We start from the raw sequence: 20,675 nt of genomic DNA, 5'->3' as shown, positions 1-20,675 counted from the left end.
ACAAAAGGAAATAGAATACTATTTTTTTAATTTAAACAAGCAATAATAACCATATCCTAAATATGTTCTGCCAGACTTTTACCAATCAATTCTATTTCTTCTATAGTTATCATATACCTTAAATTCCTGCCATACTGGAATTAATTTCTTTTTTTCCCAATTTAGTTTCTCCTTGACATTTTCTGATTTGGACCCAATTTTCTCCCAATCATTGTGTTTTTTATTTAACTAGGTCCCAAGATACTGAAGATCCACCCTGGCCAAATTACTTGCGTTTCAAAATCTTTCATAGCATTACAGTAATTAACTAAGTAAATAAATGATATAGTGATCTGTCTACAATCATCAGAGCCATCTGGTAAGAGAAAATGCAACAAGGGAGCTCAGAGTCAACTCAATTTAAAAAAAAAAAACACCTAAAACTTCTGAAAAATTGTTTCACACCATTTTGTGATTTAAGTCACTGCTGTTCTATTATGTGTCAGTACTAACTCTATCGTGATTCTCTGCTAGTTTTAAAAATAAAGCCTATCATATTCTATTTCTAGATCATTCCATCTTTTCCCTTCACTTTAACTTTCCTTAAAACCTAGTAAAAAAATGCCTTTAGGGTTGTGACCAAAAGCGTCCATTAAAAATCAAAATAATATTTTGTATTAAAGGAATTCAGGTAGGAGTGTGTTGGTAAATGTTGAACAAAAAGGTCTCTGGAAAAATTGTACACATGACACACTTTTAGGTTTAATCTGTGAGATTAACATTTTCTCTATCACTTTCTTAAATGAAGATTATCAAGAAAAAAACTGAGTCCTGATTTATAGCCTTTACCAACTTCCAAGGTGTAAGTGCTCACACTAAAAAGTTAACAGTTGCCTCTCATAGGCTGGTTCAAATTGACTCCAGTATATTCCTGATTTTACTCAAGTCACTTTACAAAGTTGGTCTTCAATCTAATTGTGCAATATTATACGCTTATGAAATTCATGGAGAGGCCCTGCCATCCGTGTGTTACTAAATTAAAACAGGTGCTTAGAAAAAGTAAAAGTATGACAACTGACCTTGTCTTTAAGGAGCTCATAAGGAGCTCACTAATAAGTGAGAAGGCTTAATTCACATAAAACTACTAAGGAACTCTAAAGTGTTATGTACTCCAGTATTAGATGATATGACATAGAATTCTGGATCTACAGAGGTTCAGAGAAAAGTTCATGTAAGCCAACACAGTCATAGAAACTTTTCTAGCAAAAGTAGGACCTATACTGGGCTTTAAAAAGTAGGCCAAATTTGGATGGGCAGAAAGAAGAAAGGAGGATATTAGATCAACCACATTTGTCCAGAAATTCAAATTCAATAAGTGTTCTTTGAATATCTGTCATAATAGGGATATAAAAGACAAGACTAACATTTTAAATATATATTTGATATCTGTTATGTATACATACATAACATACATATAGAATGTAATAAATATAACATACATAACATAATATATATAACATACGCTGTATATTATAAACAAAATATTTATATAATATATGCTATGTATTATGTATAGTGTATCATACAATACATATTTAATATGTCTATATATTTAAATATACATTTAATACACAATATGTATGTGTGTTTAATGTACATTTAAATTTTGGATTTTTTCTTTTATGTCCTCATAATATGAAGTACAGAACTGAGCACATTGGTAGGTGTTCAAAGATTTGTTTAATTTGAATTTCTAGGCACTCTGATTGATACGTGTGTGTGTGTGTGTGTGTGTGTGTGTGTGTGTGTGAGACAGTTGTTATCCTAGGAGAAGCCATCGAAATGTCAATAAAGGATTCCTATCCCAATGGCCCATGCATCTGTCCTTTAGAAAACCACTGTACTCAATTCTCTTAATGTAGTCTCCATATCTTTGCATTTCCATTCCTGTCAATCAGCTTCAGCAACTACTAACACATCAAATGGTAAGAAACAGGTTTTAATTACTGAATTTCAGATAAAAATAAACAAACAACCAGATAAAAACAACAAGCCTAGCTTAAGAGCTGAAAAAATCTTAGAGATCATCTAGTCTACCTCTTTCATTTTAGAGATGAGGAAACAGTTGGCCTAGGTCACTGACCTAACAGAAGAGGGATTGAAACTCAGGTTTCTGATCCCAGATTCAGAGTTCTTTCCACTTCATCGTACTACCTTCCACACTAGAGCAGTTATTTAATCAGAGCTGAATTCTCCAGTTTTGCATAAAGAGGATCATATTGACTCTACATTGAAAATGAACATTTTGGGGCATCTTAATGACCCCTAAATAATTTTTTGTCTTTTCACTTTAAAACCACATTAGGGAATTTGTGGGTAGGGGAAGATGCTTAATCTCTCTACTATTATTAAATATAATTATTTCTGTTTTTTAAAAAACTAAACTTATAGTTAAATATGCTATTAGAAGTTTCAGGGAGAAAATATCCCTTATATGATAAGCAATACAATATTAACAAGAAAAGATCTGTTTGCTCTACTCAAGGTTAATATTTATAAGGATACAGGCTTACCCAGTAACAATTTTAATAGTTCTTTGGAAATCCAATATAAAAACAATAACTGTGCAGCAACATTCTGAGTTTTTAGTTGTAAATTGCTAGTAGATGAGGGAAGTTATGATAATAATTATGTAAATGAATGTGGGGAATTAATTTGCTACTATACTTGCTTCAGGAAAAATTTTGAAAGCAAGAGGTACACAAAGATATTTAAATATAATTAAAGATGGACTAGTTCAAAAGAAAAACAAATTTCCATTGACATAAATGATTCCTTTTCATTGGATCATCCCAGAGACAACAATGACTTTCAACAAGGGGGAAAAATGGCAACAATTTATGTCTTTGCCTTAAACATTATTCATTAATACATTGAGATTTAAGCATCTCTATGTTTCTGGTTAGAATTCTTCAAAACATAAAACTTTCATATTTAATGGGGGAGAAAAACTTATCTACTCACAAGTCCCCATCAATGTTTTCATTTCTCAGTGCGAGCCAGAAGACACCAATCAGCTCAAAGACAAAGGTATTTATTGAAGTCATTTAGTAAGAATAGCAGGAACAAAGCATCTTCCCCATAAACCTGGGACATGTTCTCCAAATAACACATATAGCATCCATGGAAAGAATAAACCCACACAGAATTCATACCTGTTTCTAAGGCATGTATTAGAAAGGGCAACCTATACGTCTGATGTTGCAGGGTTATAAGGCCACTGCCATTCTCACACTGCTTTCAAAGATTTTGATCTTAAAATCTCTGATATTTGCTGCTCCACTGGATCCTGGAATATTGTACAGTGATGGCTACTGCTTTATTGCTTATCTATAGCAATACTGGGCAGCTGCAGCATACAGTAGATAGACTGCTGAGCCTAGAGTCAGGGAGATTGATTTTCCTGAGTTCAGTTCTGGTCGCAGACACTTACAAGCTGTGTGAATCTGGGCAAGTCACTTAATCCTGCTTGCCTCAGTTATTCATCTGTAAAATGAGTTCGAAAAGGAAATGACAAACTACTCCAGTATCTTTACCATGAAAACCCCAAATGGAGTAACAAAGAATCAGACATAACTGAAATAACTGAACAACAAAACAATGAAAGATAGTTCCTACCTCCCACTAGCTTGGGCATAGCCAAAATCCTGAATAAAGATGCTGCCATGGTGCTTCTTATATAATTTGAACCCATCATCGTAGACCAGCAAGCCTCACCTCTGAGGTCAACCATCACTTTAGTAGGATCCTAATTCCAAGCACAAGAGTTTCTGTTCCTCTTGTCCACTCGACCTTACTCTACAGTCAGACTTTGCCATGTGCTTCTAACAGACAAATAATGATAATGGGGGAATGGTAGAAAGAGAAATCCCTGCCCTACAGCCCTGCTAAAAGAAGTGCTCCTAACAGATGGCATCTCAACTCTCTCTGCAACTTATTTTTTAACAAAGCTCGACCTTCTACTTTTAAACTCTCAGTCTCTCCCATTTTCCCATCTCAGTAAATAGGCGGTACAAAGAACATTTGGGCAAATCAAACCTAGTCATGACTAAACTTCAATACAGTGGCCTCACCGTTTCACATGTAGATGTGGTATTCAGTATCTGACACACTCATACATAATGCAAATGTGACTAAGCAAAGTCTGAAAGGAGCATGCCCTGACATTTTATTGTATCAGTTACCTGTCCCTTGTATCCTATAATTCCATTAAGTAAATTGAGGATAACTCAATTAATCAGAGAACCCCTAATCAATTCCTTTCCATATTATCTATAAAATGGAGAAAGAGGCCTATTCATTGAAGGGGCATTCCCACACTCCAAGTGAGTACCTGAAAAGACTTCAGCCTAAAAAGGCCAGGTTCTCCCATTGCATCCTGGGCCATCTCCAGGCAACCTGATGAATAGCTGGTCATTGGATCCAGATGGCTCTAAAGGAGAAAGAGGTTGGTGACCTGCACAGCCCTCCCTTACTCAAATCAAAGTCAAGTGCAAGTCATGTCATCATTTCCCTGATGTCATGATCCTCTTTGAAAATGAAGGACAAACATAATAAAATGGAGAATAATATTCTCATTACCTACCTTACAGGAACCTTGTGAGGAAAGCATTGTATGAATCTGGAGAGCATGGCACCACCATCACCATCAAGTTGTATTTACTGGGGGACCTGATATACATGGCAACATGCTAAACATGGTACACAGCAAGTTAAAAAGTCTTCAATATGAAAAATGACACATTAACATGAACAATCATACATAAATACCTATTCAATATCTACTATGTTCAATTCACAAAAATGGGCAAAGATAAAATATAACTCAATCTCTGCCCTCTAAGAACTGACAGCCTGGTAGAGATATATGACACAAATGTAAATAACTATTGAATATTCATCAATTATTAATCACCTACTATGTACAAGGCATTCTGCTAGGTGCTGGGGATACAAAGAAAAAAATGAAAAATAGATCTTGCCTTCAAGGAACTCAAAAAACAAATGATATTCTAATAAATGCAAAAAAAAATTTACTGTTGTTCATTATTTTAGTCTTATCCAATTTTTCATGACAATATTTGGAGTTTTCTTGATAAAGATACCAGAATAGTTTGTCATTTCCTTCTCCAGTTCATTTTGCCAATGAGAAAACCAAGTTAAGTGACTTGCCCAAGGTCACACAACTAGTAAGTTTCTGAGGCCAGATTTAAACTCAGGTCTTGCTGACTCGAGGCCTGGCATTCTATCCACTGCACTACCTAGATGGCCACATTTTTCTTATGTATGTTCATTTGTCTCTGACTCTTTGTGACCCTGTGGACCATATTATGCCAAGACTGTCCATGTGGTTTTCTTGGCAAGGATACTAGATTGGCTTGCCATTTCCTTCTCTAGAGACAAACACAGGTTAAGTGACTTGCCCAGGGGCATACCACTCTTACATGTCTGAGGTCAGATATGAACTTAGGTCTATTTGACTACAGCCCCAGCTGAATCATCTAGCTGCCTCAAAAACATAGGTAAAATCAAAGTGCTATGAGAGGTCAGAGAAAGGAAAACCATTTCCTAACTGTGGTGGGAATGATAATAATAAATAGCTAGCAGATATATGGCACTTTAATGTTTACAAAGTACTTTACTACAATCTCATGTTCTCACAAAAACAATGAGAAACAGATCCTATTATTATTCTCCTTCTGACCCCACAGTATCTTTCCAAACTCTTTCCAAACAGCAAGTAATATGGGTGGAACAAATAGATGGACAACAGAGTTCAAAAGTGGGACTCAGGGAGAGTCTTACTTAGAGGGTGAGTCTATGAAGAGGTGATTTTGTTTCTAGGAAGGGATCAACTAAAGAGAGAAATCAACAAAATAATTACTAGGAGGTAGACAGTGACAAATCATATGACTATAGATTTAGAGTAGAAGTGGCCTTAAAGATATTCTAATCGAATCCCCTCATTTTACAGATGCAGAAACTGAAGTTTAGAGAAGTGATTTACTAAAGTCCCAGAGAAGTGATTTGCCTAAGATTGCAAAGGAATATTTTTTTGTAACCATTTCAATACACTTAAAAGTATGTCTCTCCCTGATAATGAGAAAGCACATCCAAGAGCTCATATCCATTATAAAGAACAAAACTTGCGGATTAGACCTCATACCATTATCACTTGATTACATGTGTACTCAAAGAATGTAAGTGAAGAATCTCTCTAGGAATGTTCTATCAGCAGCTACACCAAAATACAAAGAAAACAATTAGTTCTGTGACTTATGAAGTAACAACCCAAAAATACATTCCAGTGAAATGCCATGTCAGGCAAATAAGGATAGATCAGTGATGAAACCGTGGCAAGTGTCCGAGCACATGGAGATCTCAGTGGAAGTCAAAAGGTTTCATCTCCTGGTTATCTACTTTATCTCCTCAAAACAGCAACTTCAGATCTTGATTCAGAGTCAGAACACTGAGCATCACTTCCAGAAAGCAAGTGCTTAGCTAGGGATCACAGAGCAAATCTCCTTTGATGCTTGGGGTTTCAGTACTGGTGAACTGGAAGCTTGAAGTTTTAGCATTGAAGGAAACAACTTTGATAAAAGCCTTGGGGCTGAAACATCAAGAAAATACTTCTAAGAATCGATTGAAGATAAAGGTTCCATGCCATTTAACTTTTTTTTTTTTTTTTTTTTTTTTGGTGACAAGGATGATAATGTTACCAATTCTTCAGTTTGCTGAGCTGGTTGATTTTTCCTGGAGGGGAGCAGTGAATGTCCAAACCAAAGCAAGTCTCTGCTCAACACCAAAGCATTCTAGAAGTTTATTAATTTAAACCTAAAACATTAACAAAGAATGCCATCTGGTGCTTTTCGGGAGAATATTTTGGTTCCAAGACTTTTTGGTTCAGCAGATGGTAATAAATACCCCCAATTCCATTTTCTTAGCAAGAAAATTAGAATCACCATGGATAAAAATTATCAGTCTTAGGTTATATAAAGTTTGAATAGTATTTATAGACCCTTCTTTCAAAAAAAGTGTTATATAGTACTACAACGCATTAAGGGAATTTTATAGAGGTGGAGGGATGAATGATTTATCTACTAACCAAACAATTCTATTCAATTGTTATCCAATATTATTCAACCAAATAGGGAAAAGATCAGATATGAACTAAAAATATTATGTTCAGATACATTTACTATTATCTTCTTAAAAATATAGATAGGTTTGAATCAGTAAGCATATTTCACATAAAATTGGCCCAACCAATGTACAATAACAGTATTAATATACTCTAATACTCTATCTTAGCTCCTTTGCACTATAATATTAAGATTAGTAGAGAGTCTTCTGGCAGATAGAAAACAATCTGGAAAATCTGAAGATGATTGCCATAGAAACTCAGTGAAGGGGCAGCAAATTTGGCAGTGTTTGTCTTCTGTGGGGGATCTTCTGAATTGTAGTACTGAGGACAATGAACAACTGTAGATACAGGGAAAATGAAGTTGTAGATAATGATTGAAACTGTGGAAACCAGTATACCATTTATTGATAATGCTCCCCCAACTATTCCCACTATTTTAAAATGGAGAGGTAATATATGGTCTACACAAGTGCTGTACAAATATCCACAATATATAAAAAAAGTTACAGAGGGAGGTCTCTCAAATGCTGAGTGAATCCACTGTGGAAGAATATGGACAATAACAGCATAAATTGAGAAGGTATAAATGGGTTGCAAAATATATTGATAAAAGAAATATCCACATAGGTGATATCATTAACCAGGTGATAAACTGAAGGTGCATCATGGAACCAACTGCTCCTACAGCACCATTTCACTGAAAGTCATATTTTGAGCAAATTAGTTGAAGGAATATAGTGATAAGGCTGTATCACAAGTTCTGATCAATTTCTTAAGACTGATCTATATTCCTCATATTTATATTTTATATATACTCATATATAAGTTTATATTTCATATTTTGACTGAGGTCTAAACATTTATTGAACTGATAAAATGCATATTCATTGGTAGAATCAAATCCCATCATTCTTGGGAACACACTTATAGAACTATTCTATTAAACGTGGAAATATTAAGTTATATGTCCTCAGTGATTAAATAACTGGAAAATAAGGTGATTGATTGGAGTAGATGAACAATAAGCTAAACCCCGAACTAAGTAGGAGAAAGAAATATAATTACATTCATTTCGTTTGGTAAAGTGCATTTTCAATAATCCTGAAGTGCTCACTCCTGAAATTTAACAACAATATTTTCTCAGTGATAATATTTGTCTGTGAATCATGGAATATCAGAATGTTAGAAGAACTAAAATGAAAATAAGGGTGTATGATGAATGTAAGATGTATACTAACAGTTAGTTAGCATATTAACAATGGCTACTTGCCCTTAAGAAATGGCATAAAAGAGTAGCATGAACAGAAAAGAAAGGGGGTTTGTTATACATGAAGGCAAGGCAACAAGCATTTATTATGTGCAGGTGCTACTGGGGATACAAATGAAAGCAAGAAGAAAGACAGACTCTTCTCTTAAGGAGTTTACATTCTATCGGGGAAGACAAGGCACAAAAGTGATCTTAAAAGCGGGGGGATGTAAGGAACACAACAAGGCAACAGTATGATGTGCAATTCTAGAAAGTAAGAAGCAGAATCAGGAGGGGAGAGAAGGCTGACTAGCCTAGGGCTTTTCCTAAAATGGAGATCCCAGGAGGCACTTACCAATAAAAGAAAAGGATCAGCATGGTGGAGGGATATTCTTGGTTCCACAGGTCATTGGAACTCAGGAAAATTTCAGGGTGCGAAGGCACCCGAGGTATGAAGGCAAAGTCTGGAAAGTCAGAAGCAGAGCTAGGGGTGGGGGTGGAGAGGAAATATGCCAAAAAAGGGAAATAAAATCTGACAGGCAAAGCCTTACATTGGTATCCCTTAAAATAAAAAGAACCAGGTGAAGTTATTAAGCATGTTAGATGGATCATCTAAAGGGGACACATAAAATGACATGGATGAGAATAATACAAGATGAGAAAAGGTCAAGGGATAGGAGAGTGTAATTGGTACTAGGGGAAAGACTCATAGGTGAACTAACCACATATGAGGTTCATTGGTCTGAACACTTTGCACATCTATAGTCTGACCTGCTAGAGAACCTTGCCACTTGAAAAAGAATCAAAGAGCAGGTTCATCCTAATGCATACAAATATTACTAACATGAAAGCAAGGGCTGGTACACAATGATTATCATGCACTCTATTTTTCCCTAAATTTCTTTGATGCGCTGCAGGCAACTCATATTGACTCACAAGAACCAATTAATATTTTTCATCCTAAGCATTTACACCTTAGAAATTGGGAAATTCAGATTAAACTTAAAAGTGTATCATAAAAACCAATGCAGCCAAAATTAGAAGGAAAGCAGAAAACTTACAGCAAGTAGTTAACAGAAAATTTATAGCAAACATCTCTGGTAATGGCCTCACTTCTCAAACAAAAAGAGAGCTGAGTCAATTTTGTAAGAATACTAGCTATTTCCCAATTGATATGAAAAAACAGTTTTCAGACAAAGACATCAAAGTTATCTACAGTCATATGGAATAATACTCTCTATCACCACTGATTAGAGAAATATAAATTAAAGCCACTCTGAGGTACCACCTCATGCCTATCAGATTGGCTGATATGACAAAAAAAGGAAAATGATTAATATTGGTGGGAATATGGGAAAATTGAGATACGTGCATTGTTGATGAAGTTGTGAACTAATCCAACCATTCTGATTTTTTCTAGGTAATTAATATTCAATTTATTAATTATGACTAGCAAATAATTGATAAAATGAGTTCAGTGGCACTCTTGTGAACCAAAAATTGATGTAATCATTCTGGAGAACAATCTAGAACTATTCACAAAGGGCTGTAAAACTGTGAATACACTTTAATCCAACAATACCACTAAAGATCTATAAACCAATGAGATTAAAAAAATGGGGGGGGGAAGGATTTATTTGCACAAAAATATTTATAGCAGCTCTTCATCTGAATCCAGAGAAAGAATTGATAAATAGAAGTATATAGAGAGTAATTTCACATATATACACATACACACACCTATTTGTTGCTTTTTTCTTAATATTTCTTTATATATATATATATATATATATATATATATATATATATAATTTATTTAATTTCAGTTTTCAGCATTCACTTCCACAAGATTTTGAATTCCAAATTTTCTCCTCATCTCTCCCCTCCCCCTACCCCAGGACAGCATGCACCCCAACCATCCTTTTCCCCAATCTGCCCTCTCTTCCATCACCCTCCCTTCTTCAATCCCCTTCCCCTCTATTTTCCTGTAGGTCAAGACAGATTTCTATACCCTATTGCCTGTACAACTTATTTCCCAGTTGCATGCAAAAACAATTTTTAACATTCATTATTAAAGCTTTGACTTTCACATTCTCTCCCTTCCTTCCTCCCCACCCACCCTCAGTGAGAAAGCAAGCAATTCGATATAGGTCATACATGTGTAGCCATACAAAACACTTCCATAAAAGTCATGTTGTGTAAGATTTTCGCCAATCTGCCGTCCCTTCTATTATCCTCTCTCTCCTATCCCCCTCCCCCCTGACTTCCTACAGGGTAAGATAGATTTCCATACCCAACTGAATGTGTGTTATTCCCTCCTTAAGCCAAATCTGATGACAGTAAGGCTCACTTATTCCTTCTCACTTCCCTCGTCTTGTCCTCCATTATAAAAGCTCTTTCTTGCCTCTTTTATGTGAGATGATTTACTACATTTTTCCTTGCCCTTTCTCTTTCTCCCAGTACATTCCTCTCAATGTTTAATTTTATTTTTTAGGTATCCTCCCTTCATATTCAGCTCATCTTGTGCCCTCTGTCTATATCTATATACATGCATACATATATACTTATACATACATACACATATACCTGCACATGTATAATATACACATACATACATACTATATATATGTGCGTCTATATATGTGTGTGTGTGTGTGTGCATATCTATGTATTCCTTGTAACTACCCTACTACTGAGAAAGGTCTCCTAAGTTACAAATATCATCTTTCCATGTAGGAATATAAACAGTTCAACTTTAAGGAGTTCCTTATGATTTCTCTTTCCTGTTTACCTTTTCATGACTCTCTTGAGTCTTGCATTTTCTGTTCAGCTCTGGTCTTTTCAACAAGAATGCTCAGAAATACTCTATTTTATTGACATTCCATTTTTTCCCTGAAATATTATACTCAATTTTGCTGGGTAGGTGATTCTTGGTTTTAATCCTAGCTCCTTAGACCTCTGGAATACCATATTCCAATCTCTCTGATCCCTTAGTGTAGAAACTATTAAATCCTGTGTTATCCTGATTGTGTTTCCACAATACTTGAATTGTTTCTTTCTGTCTGCTTATAATATTTGCTCCTTGATTTGAAAAATATGGAATTTGGCTACAATATTCCTAGGAGTTTTCTTTTTGAGATTTCTTTCAGGAAGTGATCACTTGATTCTTTCCATTTCTATTTTTACCCTCTGGTTCTAGAATATCAGGGAAGTTTCCCTTGACAATTTCATGAAAGATGATGTCTAGGCTCTTTTTATGATCATGATTTTCAGATAGATCAATAATTTTTAAATGATCTCTCCTAGATCCCTTTTCCAGGTCAGTTGTTTTTCTAATGAGATACTTTACATTGTCTTCTATTTTTTCAATCTTTTGTTTCATAATTTCTTGATTTTTCATAAACTCATTAGCGTTCATTTGCTCCATCCTAACTTTTAAGGAATTATTTTCTTCAGTGAGCTTTTGGATCTCCTTTTCCATTTGGCCAGTTCTGCTTTTTAAGGCACTCTTCTCCTTGTTCTCTTTTTGGACCTCTTTTGCCTTAAAGGTATTATTTTCTTCAGCATTTTTGGGGGTCTCCTGAGGAAGCTGTTGACTTGTTTTTCATGATTTTTTGCATTGTTCTTATTTCTCTCCCCAATTTTTCTTCTACTTCTTTTATTTGATTTTCAAAATCCTTTATGAGCTCTTCCATGTCCTGAGACCATTTCAAATTTTTCTTGTAGGCTTTGGAGGTAGGAGCCTCAACAGCTGTATTCCTCCCATTGGATGCTTTGATCTCCCTTCTTGTAAGAAAATACCTTTTCACCAAGAAAGTAACCTTCTATCGTCTTATTTTTCCCCTTTTTGGTCATTTTCTCGGTCAATTACTTGACTTTTGAACTCTGTTAAGTGGAGGGTATACTGCCCCAATTTTCAGGGGTTTTGTGCAGCTTTTTTCAGAGACATCTCTAGGGACCTGTAAATTCTCAGTATCTCCAAAAGCAGTATGATCAAAGCAGTGGTGTTTACTCCTCTCCTGGCCTACACTCTTGTCTGTGAGCAACCACAACCACTCTTTTCTGCTCTGCAAATGCGAATAGGATTCCCTCTCCACAACCACCACCAGTTCTGCCATGCCAGTACGCCTCCTCACCCCAGGACCACCACGCAGGACTGCAACCTAGATCAGCTGCTTGATTCCCCACTATCTGTAGGCCAAGAGCTCCAGAAGTAGCCTCTTCTGCAGCAGTGGCTGCCACTGCCTTGGGGCTGGGGCTGGGGCTACACCACATTCCTCTCTCACCTGGGTGAGAGAGCTTTCCCACTGACCTTTCAAGCTGTCTTTGACAGTTGTTGGTTGAGAAGTCTGGAAAGTGCTACACCTGCCAGTGATTAAGTGTCCTGAGGCCTACTCCAGTCCTGTCTGGTAGGGACCCCACTGGACTGAACTCTGCTCCAAGCCTGGTGTAATAGATCTTTTCTTTCAACCTTCCAGATTGTCTTGAGCTGGAAATCCGTTTCACTCTGTCATTTTGTGGCTTCTGCTGCACTAGAATTTATTTAGAGTGATATTTTTACAGGTAGAGGGATTTGGGGGGAAGAGCTTGATCAGGTCCCTGCTTCTGCTCTGCCATCTTGGTTCCACCCCTCTCCCCTCACATATTTGTTTCTAATGATAGACATCTCTAGGACAGGGGAGGCAGGAAAGGAAAAAAATGAAAAAAATACATGATAATTTTGCTGTATATTTAAAAGCAATAGCAAGTTGTGCATAGTAGATTTGCCATTTAATGTACAATCATACTTTTTCTTGTTCCATGTTATGGAAATGCTTGTTTCATTTCAAAAATTAAAAATATAATTTTTTATAAAAGAAATTACAATCAGGATGATTTCAGAAAACCCTGGAAAGACTAAACTGATACAAAATAAAGTGACCAGAAGCAGGAGAGCATTTTGCGCATAAACAGCAATATTGTACAACAGAGAACTGTGAATGACTTAGCTATTCTCAGCAATACAATGATCCAACACAATCTCAAATGACTCACAGTGAAAAATGCTATCCACATCCAGAGAAGAAGTGATATCTGAATAGAGAGTGAAGTGAACTATTTTTCACTTTTTTTTATTCTTTCTTTTCTTCCTCAATTCTTTCTTTTTGTTTTTGTTTTTCTAGTCTTCTTGTACTAAATGACTAATGTGGAAATATTTTATATGATTGCACATGTATAACCTATATCAGATTGGTTACCTTTTTGGGGAGGGACAAAAGGAGTGAGGGAAAAAGGAGATACAAATTGAAACTCAAAACTTTTTTTATATGTTAAAAATTGTTTTCACATGTAATTGGGGAAAAAATAAAATATTTTTTAAAAGCACATCATACATTCAACAACCAGTTATTCAATTGTTAAACATTTTTCAGTAAACCTCTGCAAAACTTTAAACATTAAAAAGCTATACTTTTTAAATACACAAAAAATTTTCATCCTGAGCACTAATATTCTTTTAAACATTGATTCTACGTAATTCTACAATATTTCAATAATTTTGAATAGCCAATACAAAAATAATTATCTGAATATTGGATCCCTTTAAGGGAGATCATGGATTTCCCTCAAATTTTCCAAAAGGGGAAGTTTGGCGAAGGGTTTCTTCCAATAATTTTAATCACTCTGGTGTGTAACAAAATTTACTGGTTGTATAATTACACTGCATTTTCTTTTTAATGGATGAATTCTGTAACTATTGACCACAATTGCTTAAATTATAAGAGGACAAATTTATGGACAAATACATACATACAAATATATGTATACACACACATATATATATGCATATTTACAAATACATACATTTATATGTGTGTTACACACACACAAAATGAAGGAAGATTTAAAATAAACTAGTAATTTTCTAGTCAAATTAGATTAAATGTGACAATCTACCAGGAGAGTAGTACTACTTTATTACGCATCTTAAATTTTGTTTTGACTCACCAGACCTTTAACAGTAGTTGAAATGTAGCCCTCAGTCACCAGTAGATGGATTCTGGGCTCTGACTAGTGAAGGGAGTTAAATCCAGAACTGAGTGGACAGACAAAAGAGAAGACAGAGTTGCATTTAATATGTTTGGGAAAAGATGTTTTCAACTATCCTGAAGTGCTCCATCTTGAAATTCAACACTAATATTTTCCTGATATTGTGATATGACCACAAATCATAGGAGACCACAATCTAAAAAAAATAAAAATAAATGGAAGCATGAATGGTGGCTGTAAGGAGGCTGAAAATCACTATTATTGGTGACTTGATTTTCAAAAATATCATGAAAGAACATGAATAACAAGAGTGTCCTCCACAATATTCAAATCACATAAAATTATAAGTAGGTTCTCATATGACCCATATTTTAGATGCTACTGAAAAAAATTGCTTCATATGAGATGAAGATCATGAGAAGCACTTGTCAGGGAGAGCCCTTGGCGAATGGAGAACTAGATTTAGAGTCACAGGACATAAAACCAAAACTCAGCTCTGTTACTTATGATGTGAAGGATCTTTGAAGTAGTCATTTCACATTTCTGAACCTCAGTTTCCTCATCTTTAAAATGAGATTGGGATGGTTTACTAAGATACCCTTCAATTACACTTCAATTTCTTCACCTAGAATATGAGGGTTGGTATAAATCAGGGATTTTTAACCTGAAGTACAAAGACCAAAAGGTACTCAACATTATGAATATTTGTTGCTTTTTAAAATAAGACCATTTTGGAGCCAAGATGGCAGAATAGAAAGATACACATATGCTAGTTCCTAACCCACAGCCCATAAAATACCTGTAAAGAAGAACTCCCAACAAATTCTGGAGCAGTGGAAGCCACAGAACAATGGAGTGGAGGAGATTTCTGTTCCAGAGAGCCCTGAAAAACCAAGGGGAAAGGTCTGTCGTGCACCAGACCTGGAGCAGAGCCCAGCCCTGCCTTGGCCGCTCAGCACCAAGAGGAGCAGATACGAGCAGGATTCAGGGACAGAATCTCCAGCCACAGCACAGGTCCCTCCACCCACAGGCGCAAAAGGTCAGTGAGAGGGTCTTTTCAGTTTGCTGAGAGGGGAGCAGGGTGTCTCCATAACTCAGGTCCCCTTAGGAGACAGTAGCCAAGACAACAGCAGACAGGGGCTTTCAAAGCAGGCAGGAGTTTGGATCCATTGTTGAAGGTCTCCTCGTAAACCCCCTGAGGGAACTGAGTCCCCTGTGGCAACCCTGCCCCCACCTGAGCACGTGAACTTAATCTCACTCTGAATAGCAGCCCCGCCCCCACCAAAAGCCCTGAGGCTGGGAAGCAGCATTTGAATCTCAGCCACTAAGAACTAACTGGGCAGATCTGGAGGCCAGGTGGGTGCAGAGAGGAAATTCAGAAGTCAAGTCACTGGCTGGGAAAATGCCCAGAAGGAAAAAAAATAAGACCATACAAAGTTACTTTCTTGGTGAACAGACATCTCCTCCCATCCTTTCAGATGAGGAAGAACAATGCTTACCATCAGGGAAAGACATACAAGTCAAGGCTTCTGTATCCCAAACATCCAAAATAAATATTCACGGGGCTCAGGCCATGGAAGAGCTCAAAAAGGATTTTGAAAATCAAATTAGAGAGGTGGAGGAAAAAACTGGGAAGAGAAATGAGAGAGAGATGCAAGAAAAGCATGAAAAGCAGGTCAACACCTTGCTAAAGAAGACCCAAAAAAATGCTGAAGAAAATAACACCTTGAAAAATAGGCTAACTCAATTGGCAAAAGAGGTTCAAAAAGCTAAGGAGGTGAAGAATGCTTTCAAAAGCAGAATTAGCCAAATGGAAAAGGAGGTTCAAAAGCTCACTGAAGAAAATAATTCTTTCAAAATTAGAATGGAACAGATGGAGGCTAATGACTTTATGAGAAACCAAGAAATCACAAAACAAAACCAAAAGAATGAAAAAATGGAAGATAATGTGAAATATCTCATTGGAAAAACAACTGACCTGGAAAATAGATCCAGGAGAGACAATTTAAAAATTATGGGACTACCTGAAAGCCATGATCAAAAAAAAGAGCCTAGACATCATCTTTCATGAAATTATCAAGGAAAACTACCCTGACATTCTAGAACCAGAGGGCAAAATAAGTGTTCAAAGAATCTACCAATCACCGCCTGAAAGAGATCCAAAAAGAGAAACTCCTAGGAACACTGTGGACAAAATCCTGAGTTACCAGAACAAGGAGAAAATATTGCAAGCAGCTAGAAAGAAACAATTCAAGTATTGTGGAAATACAATCAGGATAATACAAGATCTAGCAGCTTCTACATTAAGGGATCAAAAGGCGTGGAATACAATATTCCAAAAGTCAAAGGAACTAGGACTAAAACCAAGAATCACCTACCCAGAAAAACTGCGTATAATACTTCAGGAGAAAAAATGGTCTTTCAGTGAAATAGAGGACTTTCAAGCATTCTTGATGAAAAGATCAGAGCTGAAAAGAAAATCTGACTTTCAAACACAAGAATGAAGAGAAGCATGAAAAGGTTAAGCAGCAAAGAGAAGTCTTAAGGGACTTACTAAAGTTGAACTGTTTACATTCCTACATGGAAAGACAATATTTGTAACTCCTCAAACTTTTCAGTATCTGGGTAGTGGGTGGGATTACACACACACACACACACACACACACACACACACACACACACAGCACAGCACAGCACAGAGCACAGAGTGAATTGAATAGGATGGGATCATATCTTTAAAAAATGAAATTAAGCGGTGAGAGAGAAATATATTGGGAGGAGAAAGGGAGAAATGGAATGGGGCAAATTACATCTCATAAAAGAGACAAGCAAAAGACTTTTTAGTGGAGGGAAAAAGAGGGGAGGTGAGAGAAAAACATGAAGTTTACTCTCAGCACATTCAACTAAAGGAAGGAATAAAATGCACATACTCATTTTGGTATGAAAACCTATCTTACAATACAGGAAAGTGGGGGAAAAGGGGATAAGCAGGGTGAGGGGGATGATGGAAGGGAGGGCAGTGGGAGGAGGGAGCAATTTGAAGTCAACACTCTTGGGGAGGGACAGGATCAAAAGAGAGAATAGAAGCAATGGGGGGCAGGATAGGATTGAGGGAAATATAGTTAGTCTTACACAACACAACTATTATGGAAGTATCTGCAAAATTACACAGATATGGCCTATATTGAATTGCTTGCCATCCCAAAGGGAATGGGTGGGGAGGGAGGGATGAAAAGAAGTTGGAACTCAAAGTTTTAGCAACAACTGTAGAGTACTGTTCTTGCTACTGGGAAATAAGAAATACAGGTAATGGGGTAAAGAAAGTTATCTGGCCCTACAGGACAAAAGAGAAGATGGGGACAAGGGAAGGAAGGGATGATAGAACACAGGGCAGATTGGTGATAGGGGCAATCAGAATGCTCGGTGTTTTGGGGTGGGAGGGGACAAATGGGGAGAAAATTTGGAACCCAAAATTTTGTGAAAATGAATGTTAAAAGTTAAATAAATAAATTTAAAAAAAAATAAAATAAGACCATTGTATTCCAATCACAAATGAAGTCTGCTGATACATTTAGAGGGATATTTTTTCAATACATGGTTGCCTTTGCAATTCTATTTTATTTTATGCATTTAAAATCTGAGGAAGGATTCATAGGCTTGACCAAGTCAAAGAACTTCATGACATAAAAATGTTAAAAAGTTCTGGCTCTAAATGATCTTTAAAGGACCATCTAGTTCTAACTTTCTTTAATTTATCTTACTATGATCTTTGGAACTCAAATGCCAGATATCTTAATACATAGCTTATAATATCTAGCACAAAGAGGGACCTTTTCCTCCAGGAGTCAGAAAGGCTACTCTATAACCCAGGTTAATGGATGATTCTGACCCAAATCAGCAGAATTCTCTAGTGTTCAGAAAATGCACATTATGGTCATATATATGACATTATTGTTTTCAAAATATTTCTCATAAGATGATGCTCTTTGCTCTGTCTCTATCACATAGGACCTTGCTGGCACTGTAATAACAAGTATTATTGCTTATATTAATAATAACATTTATATATCTCTTTAAAGCATGCAAAGTATTTTTACAAATATTTCATCGATTTTCACAACAACCCTTGGAAGTAGTTGTTACTATTATCCCCATTTTACATATGAGGAACAGATACCAAGGTTAAATGATTTGCCCAGGACCACACAGCTAGTAAGTGTCTAAGGCAGGATTCAAACTGAAGTCTTTTTGATAGCCACCATACCTTGCTGCCTCATTTTTGCCTTAAGAGTGCCTATAGCTTTTTAAAGTAAGACCTACTTTTATTCCAGTTATAAATGAAAATGTATGTGCAGCTGGATTACCGTATGAATGCTATAGAATATCTACCTGATCTACCTGTCCTTTCATATTCAAGAAATACTTGATGGTTGAAAAATCACTGAAAAAAACAATTTCAAAAAAAATCATCCACCCAAAAATAATGTACTAAAATTAATACATCCCTATTTTAATACCTTTGTGCCTCTGAAGTTTACAAAAAAAAAAACTTTAATTTTAAAAAATGCCAATTTAAGATGCCATCGAATTAAGATTTCTTTAATTATGGCAGAAGTCGTCTTCAACCGTGATCCTATCCTGCTTTTACCATACCTTTTCCCTTCTCAAAAGCCTTTAATCACTCCTGCTACCTATAAATGACTTCTAAACTCCTTAGTCTGGTGTTTAATAACCTCCACAATTTGAACCGTACTTTCCTTTTCAGCCTACCATTCACATAGACAAAGTTACAAGATTTTAAAAAATAATGGTGATTGTTAAATTGATTACACATGAATTTCTGCTCCTAATCACCTCATTATTGCCCTAAGTTGCTTTGTGCCTTCCCAATTTAAATTCTTTACTTCCATTGCTGTGCATGGTGCCACCTCTGTTATCTAAAGCCCAACTAAGGTTTTACCCTCCAGACAGTCATTTCTGACACTCCAATTCAGTTTGTTCTCCTCCTTCTTTCAGTATGTATGTATGTATATATGTATGTATATAATTCCATTCAATGAATATTTATTAAGACCCTACTCTGTGTATAATATGGGGTTGGGGTGGTCTGCAGACCACAGCTCTATGCTGAGTAAGCCATACTCATTGAGTTGTCAAGCTGATGGGAAACAAGAAGGGGATGTGTGCAACAAGAACAGACAGAGAACAGTAGCAGAGAGAAGCAGTGACATCCAGCTCAGAAAAATGAAAGAAACACCAGAGCAAGATGGCATCAGGATTGCCTATCAGGATGCAGATTTAATGACTTAGTCATAGTAAGAAGTAACTGTGGGTTGCAGCTAGCAACATTTGCCTTCTAGGAGTTCTAACAGGCACAAGAGGTTAGATCCATGCAAGAGAAGTTAACAGGTCTCAAGTTCCTAAATCTTCATTTAAAGACTGACCACATTGGATGGATGAGTGAAACATCAACTGGGAACTATGCTTTACTACCTATACTCATTTCCATGGGGGCTAATCAAGTCGAATTGTGCATTTCTTAAAATTCCCAAGTTCAGAGCAACTTGTAGACTAACTGGGAACTGCTTCAATCTGGGAGAGTCTACAAGGCTTGCAGTGATCAGGCAAACATTTTATTATGTGTTATTACTTTTATTCATGTTATGTCAAAAATGAAAAAAAAGGAAACAAATACAGGCAAATACACTACTCTATTATGCCAAGGTCTATGAAACATAAAGACAAAAGAAAAAGAGTTGGTGAACACGCTGAAGTCATAGTTTAGTGTCTATAACTTTAATTTGATAGAATGATAGGATCAGAGATCCTATCATTAGATGATTAGATTAGATGTCCAGGTAACATTTGATCTAGTTCCTGGCCTCTTAACTTGTCTTCTACTTATTTTCACTTTAAAAAGAAGCAACTGAAATTCAAAGAGTTTAAGGGACTTGCCGAAAGTCACATAGTTAATATTTATCAGGTAATCAACAGGTAGATATTGTTAATTGATTTTATTGTGTATGTGTCTCATATCTTTAACAATATTGCAAAATCTTTAAGGGAAGAGATAGTGTTTCCTTGGTTTCTTCTACAAAGCCTGGGGCACACAAGCAGGTTTAGGACCCTCTACACAGCAGGTACTGAGTGAACGCATGCCAACCAATTTATTACTCAAACTATGAATATTTGAACTGTACTATTCTAGAAAATATAGTA

The sequence above is a fragment of the Notamacropus eugenii genome, chromosome 4 (assembly GCF_028372415.1).
Source record: "Notamacropus eugenii isolate mMacEug1 chromosome 4, mMacEug1.pri_v2, whole genome shotgun sequence".
In the NCBI taxonomy this organism is placed as follows: domain Eukaryota; kingdom Metazoa; phylum Chordata; class Mammalia; order Diprotodontia; family Macropodidae; genus Notamacropus; species Notamacropus eugenii.
This window is presented reverse-complemented; position numbering follows the sequence as displayed.